This window comes from Schistocerca cancellata, chromosome 4 (assembly GCF_023864275.1).
Source record: "Schistocerca cancellata isolate TAMUIC-IGC-003103 chromosome 4, iqSchCanc2.1, whole genome shotgun sequence".
Classification (NCBI taxonomy): Eukaryota; Metazoa; Arthropoda; class Insecta; order Orthoptera; family Acrididae; genus Schistocerca; species Schistocerca cancellata.
This window is the reverse complement of record NC_064629.1, coordinates 369,109,419-369,129,222: the sequence shown is the minus strand read 5'-3', so window position 1 is coordinate 369,129,222 and position 19,804 is coordinate 369,109,419. Positions and strand designations below refer to the sequence as shown.

The following is a 19,804-nucleotide window of genomic DNA, read 5'->3' as shown; positions in this document are numbered from 1 at the left end:
ATTACTTCGCGAGAATAGAGAGCTAGTTGTGTTTCACAAGAACGATTTTTTCTGAATCCAGGCTGACTGTTTGTCAATAAATCGTTTTCTTCGAGTCTTCCTGTCTAAGTACAGGTCTTTCGATGAGTGAGGGGTCGTATATCATTGTTTGGTATGGAGCTATTGTATCAGAATACTCGGAAAGGAACCTGACTGGTAAGCAATCTGGAAGTAATCTTAAGTGATGTAAGCTGCTTCACTACACCCACAATATCTACTTCCAAGTTACTCATGTTATCAGTAGTTCTAGATTAAAATTCTGTAATGTTTACTTCGTCCTTGTGAACGAGTTTCGGAAAACCGTGTTTAGTAGCGCTGCTTTAGTGCCACTGTCATCAGTGACATAACCATTGTCATCGCGCACTGAAGGTATTGATTGCGTCTTGCCCTTTTTTGTTGCTTCTACAAAAGTGGTTCAAATGGCTCTGAGTACTATGGGACTTAACATCTGAGGTCATCAGTCCCCTAGAACTTAGAACTATTTAAACCTAACTAACCTAAGGACATCAACACACCCATGCCCGAGGCACGATTCGAACCTGCGACCGCAACGGTCGCGCGGTTCCAGACTGTAGCGCCTAGAAGCGCTCGGCCACCTCGGCCGGCCCGCAAGAGTGTTCTAAGCTGTTTAGTGTACAAGTGGGGGGGATCAGTACCATCGCTTATTAATTTATGCCAACTATACATTTTCTTTGAATTCAAAGCACATCTAGTCGACGCTTACATAGTCAGATCGCAAGGGGTTGCCGGTTGCTGTGGCCGAGCGGTTCTAGGCGCTTCAGTTCGGAACCGCGCTGCTGCTACGGTCGCAGGTTCGAATCCTGCCTCGGGCATGGATGTGTGTGATGTCCTTAGGTTAGTTAGGTCGGATAGGTTCTTGGCGAGCAGAAGGTATTCGATATGAAGATCCTAAGTTTTCGTTTCTGCTTCATAGGTTTCTTCAACGCTTCCTGGACGTCTAATTTCCTTTCTAATTATTGCCCAATCCAGTTTACGTTCTAAAGCCAACAGATCCATATAGGCTTGAGATCCACGGACACCATTTCTAACTTTCTGCGGGAGAATCTAATCAGCAAGTTTCTTCTTTTTCTTGCCTATTGTGTGGGGAAAGTCTGTTTGTTTTAGGTTGCGGTGCAGATGGTCTGTTTTCAGATGATCGATTGGATGTTGATTGCTGTGTCATAGGTTTCTCTCGCATTGGTGGATAAGATGGCTGCTGAGGTTTCGGCATTATGTCTGGCCCAGCGGAAGAATCCATAGTAGTAGGTGGATTAAACGGACGTGGCTGAAGAGGAAAGCTGGGACCTGCACACCGCCTCAAATGTGGCACTGACGGTGGAGGATACCTCTGCTGAGGGGGCACGGCTACTAGATCACGACCTTGTACAGCACTTAACAGCTCGAGAAGGAGTCAACACTTCCTTCATGCACTTCCGCATGAATTCTGAGGGACGGTCGGTTTTATTGGTGACCTGGTGGCCGTTAGTGAATATCTCGGACCTAGTCGCTGAGGCGGCCGGCCGGTGACCAGGTTTTATGTCGAAGACTGTACAGGGCTCAGGCTACGTAAACAGGAAGAAGATATGACTGCCCACGGCTGCGCATGCGAAGATAACCAGGCAGTGCAGCGCCAAGAATTTTTCAATTGGCCTCAACATGACGATCCTTGGCAACACATCCTTACTGATTTTGCTGCTCCTTTCTGGAATACAAGATGACTCATTATTATCGATGGATACAGCAAATATACTTTTGTCGTTCTAGTGCTCTCAACTACCAACGCTGGCGTTATCAAAGCACTCTCTTCTGTCTTCTAGTTAAAAGGTTTGCGATACACAATTACTTTCGATAATCGTCCGCAATTTTCGTGTCGGAATTTCAACAATTTTGCAGACAGAAGGGACTTCAACATACCCAAATGGTACTGTTCTCTCATCAAGCAGAACAGTGAAGCCAAACATTTTTTTGTCACTTTCAGGGCTCAGATGTTCAGACTTCTTGTTTCGTATTCGAGGGAAAACGCTTTCTTCTTGTTTCTAAGGATCTATCGCTCTATGCTTGCTCACGACGCTTCGCGAGCAGAACTTTTACACAGTCGTCGCCACTGCTCCCTGCTTCAACTCTTTCACCCTCGACACTTCGTAGCCTAGTTCCACACGAAGGTCAAAGTTTTCTATCGTATCTACAACAAGCCTCACAACTGGTATTTTGGCATCGTCACTTATCATTAACGAGTAACGTACAGACTTGTGAGTGTGAAGATCACATACAGGTGCCTACAGGATGTCCGATTTGAACCATCACAGATCAATCTCACAGCCCGTTTTTGGATTTTAAAAAATTTTCCCACTTCTGCAGAATTTGCACAGAATATTATACTATATGAGATAAGAGAGTGGAAATATTCGAAAGATGACAAAATTATTGTTTGCCTGCCAACATAGTGCAAAATAGCTCTTAGTGCAAAACATGCTAAGCTTAGTGTCTTGAGCAGCACATCAGTGTGCTCAGTCCATCTTAATTTATTATCCATTTTTATTCCAAGATACATTATATGTGAAATTTCATTTATTTTATGACCACTGATATTTATTTCAGGGGCTTGAAGCCTGTTATTAGCTGTCAGAAACTGCATTAAATTTGATTTTGAGAGGTATAATACTAGAACCATTTATGTACTTTATGTGTTATTGTTTCAGTTGTAATCTGTATTGTCGATTTCACACCCTTCATCAAGAGATTAGTATCACCAGCAAACATTACTCTATTTGCATTATTATTTAGTGATGCTGATAGGTCATGAATGTACACTAAGAAGATCAGGGGTCGAAGGATCAAGCCCTGGGGAACGCTACCTGCTGAGTCTAAAAGTTCAGCAGTGCGTTCATCTACGGATTGTAAATAAGTTATCGCTTCTAAATGAGATAATTACTTAAAATTTAATACTTATCATGCTGATATTTCAAGAGTCTTTATAATGGAGCATGTTTGTTTACTCGATGTCACCGTCCACATCATGTTCCTCTGCCAAAGGGTCAACATTCCCAGGTCCAGATTCCTGAGCCGAACTTGCAGTTGTCAGTTGGTTGAAGAAAGCGCGGTGCACCGCAGCGATGTAAGGGAGAAGTGTCATCACATCTTTTCATTTTGCTTCGGTGACAAGGCGCACAGCATTGTTGAGAGGGATGAGTTTTATGGTTTCTGTATTTAATGTGAGACATCACTGCTTGATTCATGTAGGCTTTAACCTGGACTTCAACATGGAGTGCAAAATTCGCTTATAAAGACAATTTCTGCTTCATTAATATCTGGATATTACAAATCCAAAGAAAGAAAATAATGCAAACAATGCCAAGTATTTTGGACAGGTCAGGAAAACTGCTGGTGAATCCTGTTGATGCCTTGGGCAGATCGAGGGAATATTTTGAAGAGTTGCTCAATGTAGGTGAAAATACGATCAGTAATGTTTCAGATTTCGATATACAATGGGATAGAAATGATGGTGGAAATAGGATCACATTTGAGGAAGTGGAGAAAATGTTCAATAGATTGCAGTGCAATAAAGCGGCTGGGGTGGATGAAATTAAGTCGGAACTCATCAAATACAGTGGAATGTCAGGTCTTAAATGGCTACACAGGATAATTGAAATGGCGTGGGAGTCGGGACAGGTTCCATCAGACTGGGCGAAAGCAGTAATCACACCAATCTTTAAACATGGAAACAGAAAAGATTGTAACAGCTACAGAGGTATCTCTTTAATCAGCGTTGTGGGTAAAATCTTCTCAGGTATTGTTGAAAGGAAAGTGCGAGTATTAGTTGAGGACAAATTGGATGAAAATCAGTGTGGGTTTAGGCCTCTCAGAGGTTGTCAGGACCAGATCTTTAGCTTACGGCAAATAATGGAGAAGTGTTACGAGTGGAACAGGGAATTGTATCTATGCTTTATAGATCTAGAAAAGGCATATGACCGGGTTCCTAGGAGGAAGTTATTGTCTGTTCTATGACATTATGGAATAGGAGGCAAACTTTTGCAAGCAATTAAAGGTCTTTACATAGATAGTCAGGTAGCAGTTAGAGTTGACGGTAAATTGAGTTCATGGTTCAGAGTAGTTTCAGGGGTAAGACAAGGCTGCAACCTGTCTCCACTGTTGTTCATAGTATTTATGGATCATATGTTGAAAACAATAAACTGGCTGCGTGAGATTAAGATATGTGAACACAAAATAAGCAGTCTCGCATATGCGGATGACTTAGTTGTGATGGCAGATTCGATTGAAAGTTTGCAAAGTAATATTTCAGAGCTAGATCAGAAATGTAAGGACTATGGTATGAAGATTAGCATCTCCAACACGAAAGTAATGTCAGTGGGAAAGAGAGATAAATGGATTGAGTGCCAAATAGGAGGAACAAAGTTGGAACAAAGTTAGAACAGGTGGACGGTTTCAAGGACTTAGGATGCATATTCTCACAGGATGGCAACATAGTGAAAGAACTGAATAGAGTATCATGGATGAATTTTATAAGGGGGACTATGCTCCAGACTGAACGCTGGAAGGCATAATCAGTCTTAAATGATTATTATTATTATTATTATTATTATTATTATTATTATTATTTCTTTACTTTCTCAGACGCTAAGTCTGGTTAAAAATGGAAAGTGACACGGACCTTGATCAACCGTCACTTCCTTTTAACTGTACGGTATATGTTATATTGCATTTAGGAACTTTTGGGTAATTGAACATGTATCAATAATTACGGATTTTTGTAATTGTATATATAAGTTTGGATGTAGCTGTATTGCATTGATGTACTGGTGGATATTGTGTGGTATGACTCCTGTAGTTGGTAGTATATTGGTATAATGTCAACTTTATCCTGCTGCCACATGTCCTTGACTTCCTCGGCCAGTTGGATGTATTTTTCAATTTTTTTCTCCTATTTTCTTTTGTATATTTGTTGTATTGGGTATGGATATTTCGATTAGTTGTGTTACTTTCTTCTTTTTATTGGTGAGTATGATGTCAGGTTTGTTATGTGGTGTTGTTTTATCTATTATAATGGTTCTGTTCCAGTATAATTTGTATTCATCATTCTCCAGTACATTTTGTGGTGTATACTTGTATGTGGGAACGTGTTGTTTTGTAAGTTTATGTTGTAAGGCAAATTGTTGATGTATTATTTTTGCTACATTGTCATGTCTTCTGGGGTATTCTGTATTTGCTAGTATTGTACATCCACTTGTGATGTGATGTGATCTACTGTTTCTATTTGTTGTTTGCAAAGTCTGCATTTATCTGTTGTGGTGTTGGGATCTTTAATAATATGCTTGCTGTAATATCTGGTGTTTATTGTTTGATCCTGTATTGCAATCATGAATCCTCCCGTCTCACTGTATATGTTGCCTTTTCTTACCCATGTGTTGGATGCGTCTTGATCGATGTGTGGCTGTGTTAGATGATACGGGTGCTTGCCATGTAGTGTTTTCTTTTTCCAATTTACTTTCTTTGTATCTGTTGATGTTATGTGATCTAAAGGGTTGTAGAAGTGGTTATGAAATTGCAGTGGTGTAGCCGATGTATTTATATGAGTGATTGCTTTGTGTATTTTGCTAGTTTCTGCTCGTTCTAGAAAGAATTTTCGTAAATTGTATACCTGTCCATAATGTAGGTTTTTTATGTCGATGAATCCCTTTCCTCCTTCCTTTCTGCTTAATGTGAATCTTTCTGTTGCTGAATGTATGTGATGTATTCTATATTTGTGGCATTGTGAACGTGTAAGTGTATTGAGTGCTTCTAGGTCTGTGTTACTCCATTTCACTACTCCAAATGAGTAGGTCAATATTGGTATAGCATACGTATTTATAGTTTTTGTCTTGTTTCTTGCTGTCAATTCTGTTTTTAGTATTTTTGTTAGTCTTAGTCTATATTTTTCTTTTAGTTCTTTAATATTTGTATTATCTATTCCTATTTTTTGTCTGTATCCTAGATATTTATAGGCATCTGTTTTTTCCATCGCTTCTATGGAGTCACTGTGGTTATTCAATATGTAATCTTCTTGTTTAGTGTGTTTTCCCTTGACTATGCTATTTTTCTTACATTTTTCTGTTCCAAAAGCCATATTTATATCATTGCTGAATACTTCTGTTATCTTTAGTAATTGGTTGAGTTGTTGATTTGTTGCTGCCAGTAGTTTTAGATCATCCATGTATAGCAAATGTGTGATTTTGTGTGGGTATGTTCCAGTAATATTATATCCGTAATTTGTATTATTTAGCATGTTGGATAGTGGGTTCAGAGCAAGACAGAACCAGAAAGGACTTAATGAGTCTCCTTGGTATATTCCACGCTTAACCTGTATTGGCTGTGATGTGATATTATCTGAATTTGTTTGGATATTAAGTGTGGTTTTCCAGTTTTTCATAACTATGTTTAGGAACTGTATCAATTTAGGATCTACTTTGTATATTTCCAATATCTGTAGTAACCATGAGTGGGGTACACTATCAAAAGCTTTTTGGTAATGAATGTATGCGTAGTGTAGCGACCTTTGTTTAGTTTTAGCTTGATATGTCACCTCTGTATCCATTATCAGTTGCTCTTTACATCCTCGTGCTCCTTTGCAGCAGCCTTTTTGTTCTTCATTTATAATTTTGTTCTGTGTTGTATGTGTCAATTTCTGTGTAATGACTGAAGTTAATATTTTGTAGATTGTTGGTAGGCATGATATGGGGCGATATTTAGCTGGGTTTGCTGTGTCTGCTTGATCTTTAGGTTTCAGATAAGTTATTCCATGTGTAAGTGTATCAGGGAATGTGTATGGGTCTGCAATGTAACTGTTAAATAATTTAGTTAGATGTGAATGTGTTGGGGTGAACTTCTTTAGCCAGAAATTTTCTATTTTATCATTTCCAGGGGCTTTCCAATTGTGCGTAGAATTAATTGCTCGGGTGACTTCATGTTGCAAAATTATCACTTCAGGCATTTGTGGTATCATCTTGTATGAGTCTGTTTCTCCTTGTATCCACCGTGCATGCCTGTTATGTTGTATCGGGTTTGACCATATGTTGCTCCAGAAGTGTTCCATGTCTGTTCTGTTTAGTGGATTGTCTATTTTAATGTGTGTGTTATCCATTGTTTGGTAAAATCTCTTTTGGTTTGTGTTGAATGTTTGGTTTTGTTTCCTTCTATTTTCACTTTTTTTGTATCTTCTAAGTCGTTTGGCCAATGCTTGCAACTTCTGCTTCTTTTCATCTAATTGCTCTATTGCTCCTTGTTGTGAGATTTTACCTAACCTTTTTCGTTTTTTGTCTGATATTTCATTTCTTATAAATTGTGTTAGCTGTCCGATGTCTTTTCTCAGTTTTTCTATTCTGATCTGTAGCCTGTGTTGCCATGCTGGTTTTGTGGGTTTCTTCTGTGTGTTGGTTGGTTCTGATCTCTGCCTAGTGTGTATATTTAGTGTAGTGAGTGCTCCTACATAAACCAGTAGTTGTAACTCTTCCATAGTTGTGTTTTCATTTATTTTGTTGTGTATGATTGTGTTGATAGTTGTCATTGTTGTTTCGACTTGTGGGTTATTTGGTGGTCTATGCAAGAATTGTCTAATGTCTGTATTTGTGTCTTTGTATTCTATGTATGTCAGCTGAAATTTTTCTTCTATATCTAACATGTGTGTCACTTCGTGTTCTATTTGCGCTTGTTCTGGTGGTTGTCTTAAGATTTCGTTTTCCTCTGATTGTTTAATTCACGCATTTTGTTCTTTGTTTGTTTTCTCTGGGATGATTGAGTCCGTTACTGTATTTTCTTCTTCTTCTGATTGCACATTATTTTGTTCTAGTATTTGTTGTACTTGTTGTTTGATGTTTTCTAATTCTGACTGGGGTATCCTGTTATTTTTGATTATTACACGGATCTGATCTGCTAGTCGTTGTTCTGTTAAAAATTTTAGTTCCGGGTATCTGGTAATAAATGTTGTGTATACTTGTGATCTGTATCCAGTTGTATTGGTTCCTAGGTTTGTTGCTTGGTAATAACAGAACATGAGGTGTCGATTAACTTCATCTGACCATCTCATCCTCTGTCTTTGTTTTCCTTCTAGGGTGGTTGCAGGAAGCATATCCTGCAAAACACCTCTATTTAGATTTAAATGATTTTCCAGTTGGCTAGCAGTGTCGTTACCATTGTGGGCGGGCATAGGGTTCAAGCGTCGTCCCCCACCATGACGGCGCTTGTCCGAGGCTTCTTTAGTTCTGTCCTGAACCAAGTAATCACACTAAAAGGGGGGTTAGCCCTATTAGTGGTTTGTTCTTTTCGTCGCCTTTTACGACTGGCAGAACATACCGGAGGCCTATTCTTTTCCCGGGCCTCCACGGGGTTATTATTATTATTATTGACTTTTTTTCCTCAGACTTAAGTCTGGTTAAAAATGGAACGTGACGCGGACCTCGGTCAAGCGTGACTTCCTTGTAACTGTATGGTATATGTTATATTGCATTTAGGAACTTTCGGGTAATTGAACAAGTATCAATAATTACAGATTTTTGTAATTGTATATATATGTTTGGATGTAGCTGTATTGCATTGATGTACTGGTGAATATTGTGAGGTATGACTCCTGTAGTTGATAGTATAATTGGGATAATGTCGACTTTATCCTGATGCCACATGTCCTTGACTTCCTCAGCCAGTTGGATGTATTTTTCAATTTTTTCCCCTGTTTTCTTCTGTATATTTGTTGTGTTGGGTATGGATATTTCAATTAGTTGTGTTAATTTCTTCTTTTTATTGGTGAGTATGATGTCAGGTTTGTTATGTGGTGTTGTTTTATCTGTTATAATCGTTCTGTTCCAGTATAATTTGTATTCATCATTCTCCAGTACATTTTGTGGTGTGTACTTGTATGTGGGAACGTGTTGTTTTATTAGTTTATGTTTTATGGCAAGTTGTTGATGTATTATTTTTGCTACATTGTCATGTCTTCTGGGGTATTCTGTATTTGCTAGTATTGTACATCCGCTTGTGATGTGATCTACTGTTTCTATTTGTTGTTTGCAAAGTCTGCATTTATCTGTTGTGGTGTTGGGATCTTTAATAATATGCTTGCTGTAATATCTGGTGTTTATTGTTTGATCCTGTATTGCGATCATGAATCCTTCCGTCTCACTGTATATATTGCCTTTCCTTAGCCATGTGTTGGATGCGTCTTGATCGATGTGTGGCTGTGTCAGATGATACGGGTGCTTGCCGTGTAGTGTTTTCTTTTTCCAATTTACTTTCTTTGTATCTGTTGATATTATGTGATCTAAAGGGTTGTAGAAGTGGTTATGAAATTGCAATGGTGTAGCTGATGTATTTATATGAGTGATTGCTTTGTGTATTTTGCTAGTTTCTGCTCGTTCTAGAAAGAATTTTCTTAAATTGTCTACCTGTCCATAATGTAGGTTTTTTATATCTATAAATCCCCTTCCACCTTCCTTTCTGCTTAATGTGAATCTTTCTGTTGCTGAATGTATGTGATGTATTCTATATTTGTGGCATTGTGATCGTGTAAGTGTATTGAGTGCTTCTAGGTCTGTGTCACTCCATTTCACTACTCCAAATGAGTAGGTCAATACTGGTATAGCATAAGTATTTATAGCTTTTGTCTTGTTTCTTGCTGTCAATTCTGTTTTCAGTATTTTTGTTAGTCTTTGTCTATATTTTTCTTTTAGTTCTTCTTTAATATTTGTATTATCTATTCCTATTTTTTGTCTGTATCCTAGGTATTTATAGGCATCTGTTTTTTCCATCGCTTCTATGCAGTCGCTGTGGTTATCCAATATGTAATCTTCTTGTTTAGTGTGTTTGCCCTTGACTATGCTATTTTTCTTACATTTGTCTGTTCCAAAAGCCATATTTATATCATTGCTGAATACTTCTGTTATCTTTAGTAATTGGTTGAGTTGTTGATTTGTTGCTGCCAGTAGTTTTAGATCATCCATGTATAGCAAATGTGTGATTTTGTGTGGATATGTTCCAGTAATATTGTATCCATAATTTGTATTATTTAGCATGTTGGATAGTGGGTTCAGAGCAAGACAGAACCAGAAAGGACTTAATGAGTCTCCTTGGTATATTCCACGCTTAATCTGTATTGGCTGTGATGTGATGCTATCTGAATTTGTTTGGATATTAAGTGTGGTTTTCCAGTTTTTCATTACTGTGTTTAGAAAGTGTATCAATTTAGGATCTACTTTGTATATTTCCAAAATCTGTAGTAACCATGAGTGGGGTACACTATCAAAGGCTTTTTGGTAATCAATGTATGCGTAGTGTAGGGACCTTTGTTTAGTTTTAGCTTGATATGTCACCTCTGTATCAATTATCAGTTGCTCTTTACATCCTCGTGCTCCTTTGCAGCAGCCTTTTTGTTCTTCATTTATAATTTTGTTCTGTGTTGTATGTGTCATTAATTTCTGTGTGATGACTGAAGTTAATATTTTGTATATTGTTGGTAGGCATGTTATGGGGCGATATTTAGCTGGGTTTGCTGTGTCTGCTTGATCTTTAGGTTTCAGATAGGTTATTCCATGTGCAAGTGTATCAGGGAATGTGTATGGGTCTGCAATGTAACTGTTAAATAACTTAGTTAGATGTGAATGTGTTGAGGTGAACTTCTTTAGCCAGTAATTTGCTATTTTATCATTTCCAGGGGCTTTCCAATTGTGTGTAGAATTAATTGCTCGGGTGACTTCATGTTGCAAAATTATCACTTCAGGCATTTGTGGTATCATCTTGTATGTGTCTGTTTCTGCTTGTATCCACTGTGCATGCCTGTTATGTTGTACCGGGTTTGACCATATGTTGCTCCAGAAGTGTTCCATGTCTGTTATGTTTGGTGGATTGTCTATTTTAATGTGTGTGTTATCCATTGTTTGGTAAAATCTCTTTTGGTTTGTGTTGAATGTTTGGTTTTGTTTCCTTCTATTTTCACTTTTTTTGTATCTTCTAAGTCGTTTGGCCAATGCTTGCAATTTCTGCTTTTTTTCATCTAATTGCTCTATTGCTTCTTGTTGTGAGATTTTACCTAACCTTTTTCGTTTTTTGTCTGATATTTCATTTCTTATAAATTGTGTTAGCTGTCCGATGTCTTTTCTCAGTTTTTCTATTCTGATCTGTAACCTGTGTTGCCATGCTGGTTTTGTGCGTTTCTTCTGTGTGTTGGTTTGTTCTGATCTCTGCCTAGTGTGTATATTTAGTGTAGTGAGTGCTCCTATATAAACCAGTAGTTGTAACTCTTCCATAGTTGTGTTTTCATTTATTTTGTTGTGTATGATTGTGTTGATAGTTTTTATTGTTGTTTCGACTTGGGGGTTATTTGGCGGTCTATGCAAGAATGGTCTAATGTCTGTATTCGTGTCTTTGTATTCTATATATGTCAGCTGAAATTTCTCTTCTATATCTAACACCTGTGTCTCTTCGTGTTCTATTTGTGCTTGTTCTGGTGGCTGTCTTAAGATTTCGTTTTCCTCTGATTGTTTAATTGATGCGTGTTGGTCTTTGTTTGTTTGCTCTGGGATGTTTGAGTCCATTACTGTGTTTTCTTCTTCTTCTGATTGCACATTATTTTGTTCCAGTATTTGTTGTACTTGTTGTTTGATGTTTTCTAATTCTGACTGGGGTATCCTGTTATTTTTGATTATTACACGGATCTGATCAGCTAGTCGTTGTTCTGTTAAAAATTTTAATTCCGGGTATCTGGTAATAAATGTTGTGTATACTTGTGATCTGTATCCAGTTGTGTTGGTTCCTAGGTTTGTTGCTTGGTAATAACAGAACATGAGGTGTCGATTTACTTCATCTGACCATCTCATCCTCTGTCTTTGTTTTCCTTCTAGGGTGGTTGCAGGAAGCATATCCTGCAAAACACCTCTATTCGGATTTAAATCATTTTCCATGTGGCTAGCAGTGTCGTTACCATTGTGGGCGGGCATAGGGTTCAAGCGTCGTCCCCGACCATGACGGCGCTTGTCCGAGGCTTCTTTAGTTCTGTCCTGAACCAAGTAATCACACTAAAAGGGGGGTTAGCCCTATTAGTGGTTTGTTCTTTTCGTCGCCTTTTACGACTGGCAGAACATACCGGAGGCCTATTCTTTTCCCGGGCCTCCACGGGGTTTATTATTATTATTATTATTATTATTATTATTATTGACAATACTTACTGGCACTGTTACAATGCCTTTTTGTTTTTAGAGCATAAATTAACATGCAAAACAACACAGAATAACAAGACGACGTGACTTTGCCTCTTGACTTATAGCACTATTCCCGCGAACGCACTTCACTCTGACGTGAGAGGAAGAAAGCATTTGGAGCTCTCAAATAGCTCCGGTGAGCGTTATCTTATATCACTTCTCCACAATAAATTTCCGAGCATTGTGAGTAAACTGAGTGGTGTAACTAAAACACTAAAATTTTTCGACTTGGACCACTGGTTCACGGCAGCTCATATAGAACAATATATTGTCGATGAAGTCACCACATAATTTTATTGTCGTGGTAGGTATCGCGTCACACCCACAAGAGCTGGTGCTTCTTAGGGATGTTGTGGTTTTTATAATTTCATTGGGTGTTGTGGATTTATAGTGCAGCGCCATTGTTGGTGTACGTTGGGTAAAATTAAGTGGTGTTATGGCTTTGAGGTAGGCTTAGTGTTTTGTGTTCCTGTGTTTTCGGCTACAGAGAGGAAGAAAATACAGAATTCAGTGGCGGCCTTTTCAGAACGTTGCCGTCTGTTCCATTTTTTATGAACTGTGCTACCCCTGATTCTTCTGATATTTTGTCCCTGTGACAGTATAGTGTATTCGACGGTACAAATCCCATCTAGTGAAACAGATTTAGGTTGGGTTCTTAATCCATAATCAACAGAAGATGCTACTCTCGGAAATAGGAGTGGCTGTCTCTGAATCTACAGAAATCACTCAAACAAATCTGCGTATCGAGGAAAGTAGTATTGCGAGAGGGACCAGTTCTACCCGCTAAGAGAATTATGGAAAAATTCGATGTATTAGAAAAGTTAAGGAATACTTGAGACAGTTTAGAGATATTTCTTCCGTTATGTACGTTGAGATTTTAATCCTGTCATTGCTTAGAATAGGTCATACGCATTTGTGTTTCATATAATCTTGAACATTATGCGTCACTGAATTAAGTTTCGGGAAATCGAGTCCTTCGTTGAATCTGGAGAAATGAATCCCAAAGCTGATAACATTGTGCGATTGCGCGCATGTTCTAACATAGTAACTGTCCTCGCTTGACCCACCCTACAATAACAGAGTGTAAATGGGCTATGGAATTATAAATGTGCTGAAGATTTGAGGCATGCGGAACGAGTGGAAATAAAGCCGTAGCTGTGCCCGAGTGACAGCTGTGAGCAGTCAGCGAACCCGCCTGGGCTCCCTATCACTGACGCAGTGTAAACAGTAACAGACGTTAAGCCTCAACGACTTTGATTACAAGGGAAGCACAGCAAATAACAGATGCCATAGGAATCAGTTCCCCTGCTCTACAGTCAAGGCAGCGCTACACGGATGCCGCTCCCATTTAAAATTATTTTTTATTGTGGGCTATTGAGATCTGCATTTGAACTTAATTAGCACATACTTTAGTTTTCCTTCCCATATTACTTCATCTGTTCACTGTTTGACTTTTACGTCGTTTAGTTCATCCGGTGTAAGGGTTTGTATCTGACACAGCTTGTAGTTGTAAATTGTCGTTGCTATGTGTGGAAAGCTCAAAGCTCTAAGCGCTAGTATAAAGCACAGAAGATCAAACCGCTATACATACTGGCTAAAGCTGAAATTTTTACAAAGGTCCTAACTGTGGACAGATTAAATACTGTTGGTGGTGGCGTGTTTGTAGTTGGTAGAAGTAGTTTACTCTGCAGTGAAATTTAAGTAGATAGTTCCTATCAATGTGGATAGATGTTATATTTGACAACCAGGATGAATTAATAATTGGTTCCTTTTATCGCCCCCAACCCCCCCCCCCCACCCCCTCGACTCAGATGATACAGTTTCTGAACATTTCAGAACTGAGTCTTATTTCAAATAGGTTCCCCACACATACAATTATAGTTCGTGGTGACTTTAATCTACCCTCGATGTATTGACGAAAATACATGTTTAAAGTCGGTGGTAAGAATAAAGCATCGTCCGAAATCTTACTAAATGCCTTCTCCGAAAATTATTCTGAACAGTTCGTTCTAGAGCCCTCCCGAAGCTTAAATTGTTGTGAAAACATACTTGACCTCTAAGTAACAAATAATCCTGAGCAAACAGGGGGAACCACCACGGATACAGGGATCTACATCTACATGGTTATTCTGCAATTCACACTTAAGTGCCTGGCAGAGGGTTCATCGAACCATTTTCATACTACTTCTCTACCATTCCACTCTCGAATGGCGCGTGGGAAAAAGGAACACTAAATCTTTCCGTTCGAGCTCTGATTTCTCTTATTTTTTTATAATGATCATTTCTCCCTACGTAAGTGGGAGTCAACAAAATATTTTCGCATTCGGAAGAGAAAGTTTGTGATTGAAATTTCGTAAACAGATATCGCCGCAAAGAAAACCGCTTTTGTTTCAGTGACTGCCACCCCAACTTCCGCATCATATCAGTGACACTCTCACACCTATTGCGCGATAACACGAAACGAGCTGTCCTTCTTTGCACTTTTTCGATGTCCTCCGTCAATCGTACATGGTAAGAATCCCACACCGCGCAGCAGTATTCCAGCAGAGGACGAACTAGTGTAACGTAGGCTCTCTCTTTAGTGGATTTGTCGCATCTTCTAAGTGTCCTGCCAACAAGGCGCAGTATTTGTTTCGCCTTCCCCACAATATTATCTATGTGGTCTTTCCAATTTAAGTTGCTCGTAATTGTAATTCCTAGGTATTTAGATAGATATATAGATAGATATTTAGATAGATAGATACTGTCTACAGGAAAATTAAAGATACATTTGGAGAAAAGACAACCACTTGTATGAATATCAAGAGCTCAGATGAAAACCCAATTCCAAGCAAAGAAGGGAAAGCAGAAAGGTGGAAGGAGTATATAGAGGGTCTATACAAGTGCAATGTACTTGAGGACAATATTATGGAAATGGAAGAGGATGAAGATGAAGATGAAATGGGAGATGGGAGATACAATACTGCGTGAAGAGTTTGACAGAGCACTGAAAGACCTGTGTCGAAACAAGGCCCCGGGAGTAGACAACATTCCATTAGAACTACTGACGGCCTTGGGAGAGCCCGTCATGACATAACTCTACCATCTGGTGAGCAAGATGTATGAGACAGACGAAATACCCTCAGACTTCAAGAAATATATGATTCCAATCCCAAAGAAGGCAGGTGTTGACAGATGTGAAAATTACCGAACTATCCGTTTAATAAGTCACGGCTGCAAAATACTAACGCGAATTCTTTACAGACGAATCGAAAAACTGGTAGAAGCCGACCTTGGGGAAGATCAGTTTGGATTCCGCAGAAATGTTGGAACACGTGAGGCAATACTGACCTTACGCCTTATCTTAGAAGAAAGATTAAGGAAAGGCAAACCTACGTTTCTAGCATTTGTAGACTTAGAGAAAGCTTTTGACAATGTTGACTGGAATACTCTCTTTTAAATTCTGAAGGTGGCAGGGATAAAATACAGGGAGCGAAAGGCTATTTACAATTTGTACAGAAAGCAGATGGCAGTTATAAGAGTCGAGGGGCATGAAAGGGAAGCAGCGGTTGCGAAGGGAGTGAGACAGGGTTTTAGCCTCTCCCCGATGTTATTCAAGCTGTATATTGAGCAAGCAGTAAAGGAAATAAAAGAAAAATTCGGAGTATGTATTAAAGTCCATGGAGAAGAAATAAAAACTAGGAGGTTCGCCGATGACATTGTAATTCTGGCAGAGACAGCAAAGGACTTGGAAAAGCAGTTGAACGGAATGGACAGTGTCTTGAAAGGAGGATATAAGATGAACATCAACAAAAGCAAAACGAGGATAATGGAATGTAGTCGAATTAAATCGGGTGATGCTGAGGGAATTAGATAAGGAAATGAGACACTGAAAGTAGTAAAGGAGTTTTGCTATTTGGGGAGCTATTGCTATTGCTATAATGGTCGAAGTAGAGAGGATATAAAATGTAGACTGGCAATGGCAAGGAAAGCATTCCTGAAGAAGAGGAATTTGTTAACATCGAGTATAGATTTAAGTGTCAGGAAGTCGTTTCTGAAAGTATTTGTTTGGAGTGTAGCCATGTCTGGAAGTGAAACATGGACGATAAATAGTTTGGACAAGAAGAGAATAGAAGCTTTCGAAATGTGGTGCTACAGAAGAATGCTGAAGATTAGGTGGGTAGATCACATAACTAATGAGGAAGTATTGAATAGGATTGGGGAGAAGAGAAGTTTGTGGCACAACTTGACAAGAAGAAGGGACCTGTTGGTAGGGCATGTTCTGAGGCATCAAGGGATCACAAATTTAGCGTTGGAGGGCATCGTGGAGGGTAAAAATTGTAGAGGGAGACCAAGATATGAATACAGTAAGCAGATTCAGAAGGATATAGGTTGCAGTAAGTACTGGGAGATGAAGCCTGCACAGGCTAGAGTAGCATGGAGAGCTGTATCAAACCAGTCTCAGGACTGAACACAAAAAAAAAAAAAAAAACAAAAAAAAACACCAACAACAACAACAACAATAACAAGGTATTTAGTCGAATTGACAGCACTTAGATTTGTGCGATTTATCGTATACCCAAAATTTATCGGATTTCTTTTAGTAGCCATGTGGATGACCTCGCACTTTTCTTTGTTTAGTGCCAACTGCCACTTTTCGCACCATATAGAAATTCTCTCTAGATCATTTTGCAATTGGAATTGATCGTCTAATGATTTTACTAGACGGTAAATTACAGCGTCATCTGCAAACAATATAAGGGGGTTGCTCAGATTATCACTGTAAATCAGGAACAGCAGAGCGCCTATGACACTACCTTGCGGAACGCCAGATATCACTTCTGTTCTATTCAATGATTTACCGTCTATCACAACGAACTGTGACCTCTCTGAGAGGAAATCACGAATCCAGTCACACAACTGAGACGATACTCCATGTGCGCGCAATTTGATTAATAGCCGCTTGTGAGGAACTTTATCAAAAGCCTTCCGGAAATCTAGGAATATGGAATCGATCTGAAATCCCTTGTCGACAGCACTCATTACTTCATGGGAGTAAAGAGCTAGCTGTGTTGCACAAGAACGATATTTCCTGCATCCGTGTTGGTTATGTATCAATAAATCATTTTCTTCAAGGTGATTCATAATGTTCGAGTACAGTGTATGCTGCAAAATCCTACTGCAAATTGAGGTCAGTGATATGGGTCTGTAATTAGTGACCACGAGGTCATTGTACCGAGACTGAATACCCTAACATTCAAATCAACCAAACACAAACGCAAAATATATCTATTTAAAAAAGCGGATAAAACTTAGCTTCAAGCCTTCCTAAGAGACAGTCTCAGCACCTTCCAAACCGACAACGTAGGCGTAGATTAAAGAAATAGTAACAATGGCAAGTGAGAGATATATACCAAATAAATTAATGAGAGATGGTATTGATCCCCCATGGTAAACAAGACAGGTAAGAACACTGTTGCAGAAGCAACGAAAAAAGCATGACAAATTTAAAAGAACACAAATTTTCCAAGATTGGCGATGTTTCACCGAAGCTCGGAAGTCAGCGCGGACTTCAATGTGAGCTAGTTTTAATAGTTTCCACAACGAAACTCTGTCTCTAAATCTGGCAGTAAACCCTAGAAGTTGCCGTTCATATGTAAGGTACACCAACGGTAAGACACAGTAAATACCTTCGCTGTGCGACAGCGATACTATTGTTGCCGATAACAGTTCCATTAAAGCGGAGTTACTAAAGACGGTTTTCCGAAATTTCTTCACAAAAGAAGGCGAAGCACATATTCCAAAATTCGAATCACGAACTGCTCCCAAAATGAGTAACTTAGAAGTAGATGTCCTGGGTGTAGTGAAACAGCTTAAATCACCGAAAAATGCAGGGCCTCCGGTGCAGATTTGTATACGAGTTACGTTCCTTTCAGAGTATACTGATACAATATCTCCAAACTGAACACTCATAGGCAACCGACGTAGCTCGACGAAACATCCGTACCTAAATACTGGAAAACTGCACAGGTCACACCAATATCCAAGCAAGGAAACAGTAGTAATTAGCTGAATCACAGACTCATATCAATGACGTCAGTTTGCAGTAAGAATCTGGAATATATATTGTGTTCCAACATTATGAATTACTCTAATAGAACGATCTGTTTTCAGGTAGCACGGATTCAGAAAATATAGTCTTTTCGAAACACAATTAGCTATTTGTTCACATGAAGTAATGACTTCTATGGACACGGGATCTCAAATTGATTCCATATTTCAAGGTTTCAAGAAGGCTTTCGACACCGTTCCTCACAAGCGTCTTCTAAAAACGTAAGTGCCTACGGAGTGTGTGTCATTTGTGCCCGGGATTTGTGATTTCCCGTCGGAAAGATCACACTACATAGTAATTGGTGGAAACTCATCGAGTAAAACAGAAGTAATATCTGGCGCTCCCCAAGGAGGTGTTATAGGCCCTCTGTCGTTCGTAATCTATATAAACGATTTAGGAGACAATCTGGGGTGCCTTCTTGGAATATTTGCAGATGATGGTGTCATTTATCGTCTTGTAAAGTCATCAGATCAAAATCGATTGCAAAATGATTTAAACATTACATCTGTGTTGTGTGAAAAGTGGCAATTAAATCCAAATAATGGAAAGTGTGGGCTCATCCACATGAGCATTAAAAGGAATCCGTTGAATTTCAGCTACACGATAAATCGTACAAATCTAATGGCTATCAATTCAACTAAACACTCAGGGATTACAATTATTAACACGTTAATTCACATGGATAATTTTGTGGAGAAAGCGAACAAAGGATTGTTTTTTATTGGCAGAACACTTAGAAGGTCCAGCAGGTCTACTAAAGAGATTGCCTACACTACGTTTGTCTATCTTCATCTGGAGTATTGCTGAGCGGTAAGGGATCCGTATCAGATAGGGTTGACAGAAGTTCAAAGAAGAGCAGCTAGCTTTGTATTACCGAGAGATAGGAGGGAGAGTGTCACGGATATGAAACGCTAGATGGGATGTCAATCATTAAAAAAAATGGATGTTTTTCTTTGGGTCGAGACCTTTTCACTAAATTTCAGTCACCCAACTTCCTCCTCCGAATGCGAAAATATATATTTTGGCGTCCACCTACATAGTAAGAAATGATTATCCTAATAAAGTAACAGAAATCAGAGCTTGCACTGAAAAATTTAGCTGTTCATCTTCCCCACGCGCTCTTCGAGTGTGGAAGAGAAGAGAAATAGCTTGAAGGTGGTTCGATGAACCCTCTCCTCAGCATCTAGCTGTGAATTCCAGAGTAGTCATGTAGATGTAGATAAACAAATTTTGATTAAGCGTACACTGCCTGAATAGCAGCCTGCCAGAATGGGACAAGAACATAATAGCAACACAATATTTTAACTTTGGTACACTGTAGTTGGCAATGATTATGAAATATTGACAGTATAAACAACCAAAGGCCGAAATTCTACTTAGGTTGAAAATAACTCACTGCAAAGAAAATGGAAACTTCTACCTAAAAACAAAATAGATC

The 19,804-nt window shown here is 38.9% G+C and overlaps 1 pseudogene; it reads right to left on the bottom strand.

Moving 5' to 3' along the window:
• The window catches only part of LOC126184204 (brahma-associated protein of 60 kDa-like), a 52,763-nt pseudogene that overhangs the window by 27,341 nt on the left and 5,618 nt on the right, over positions 1-19,804 (bottom strand).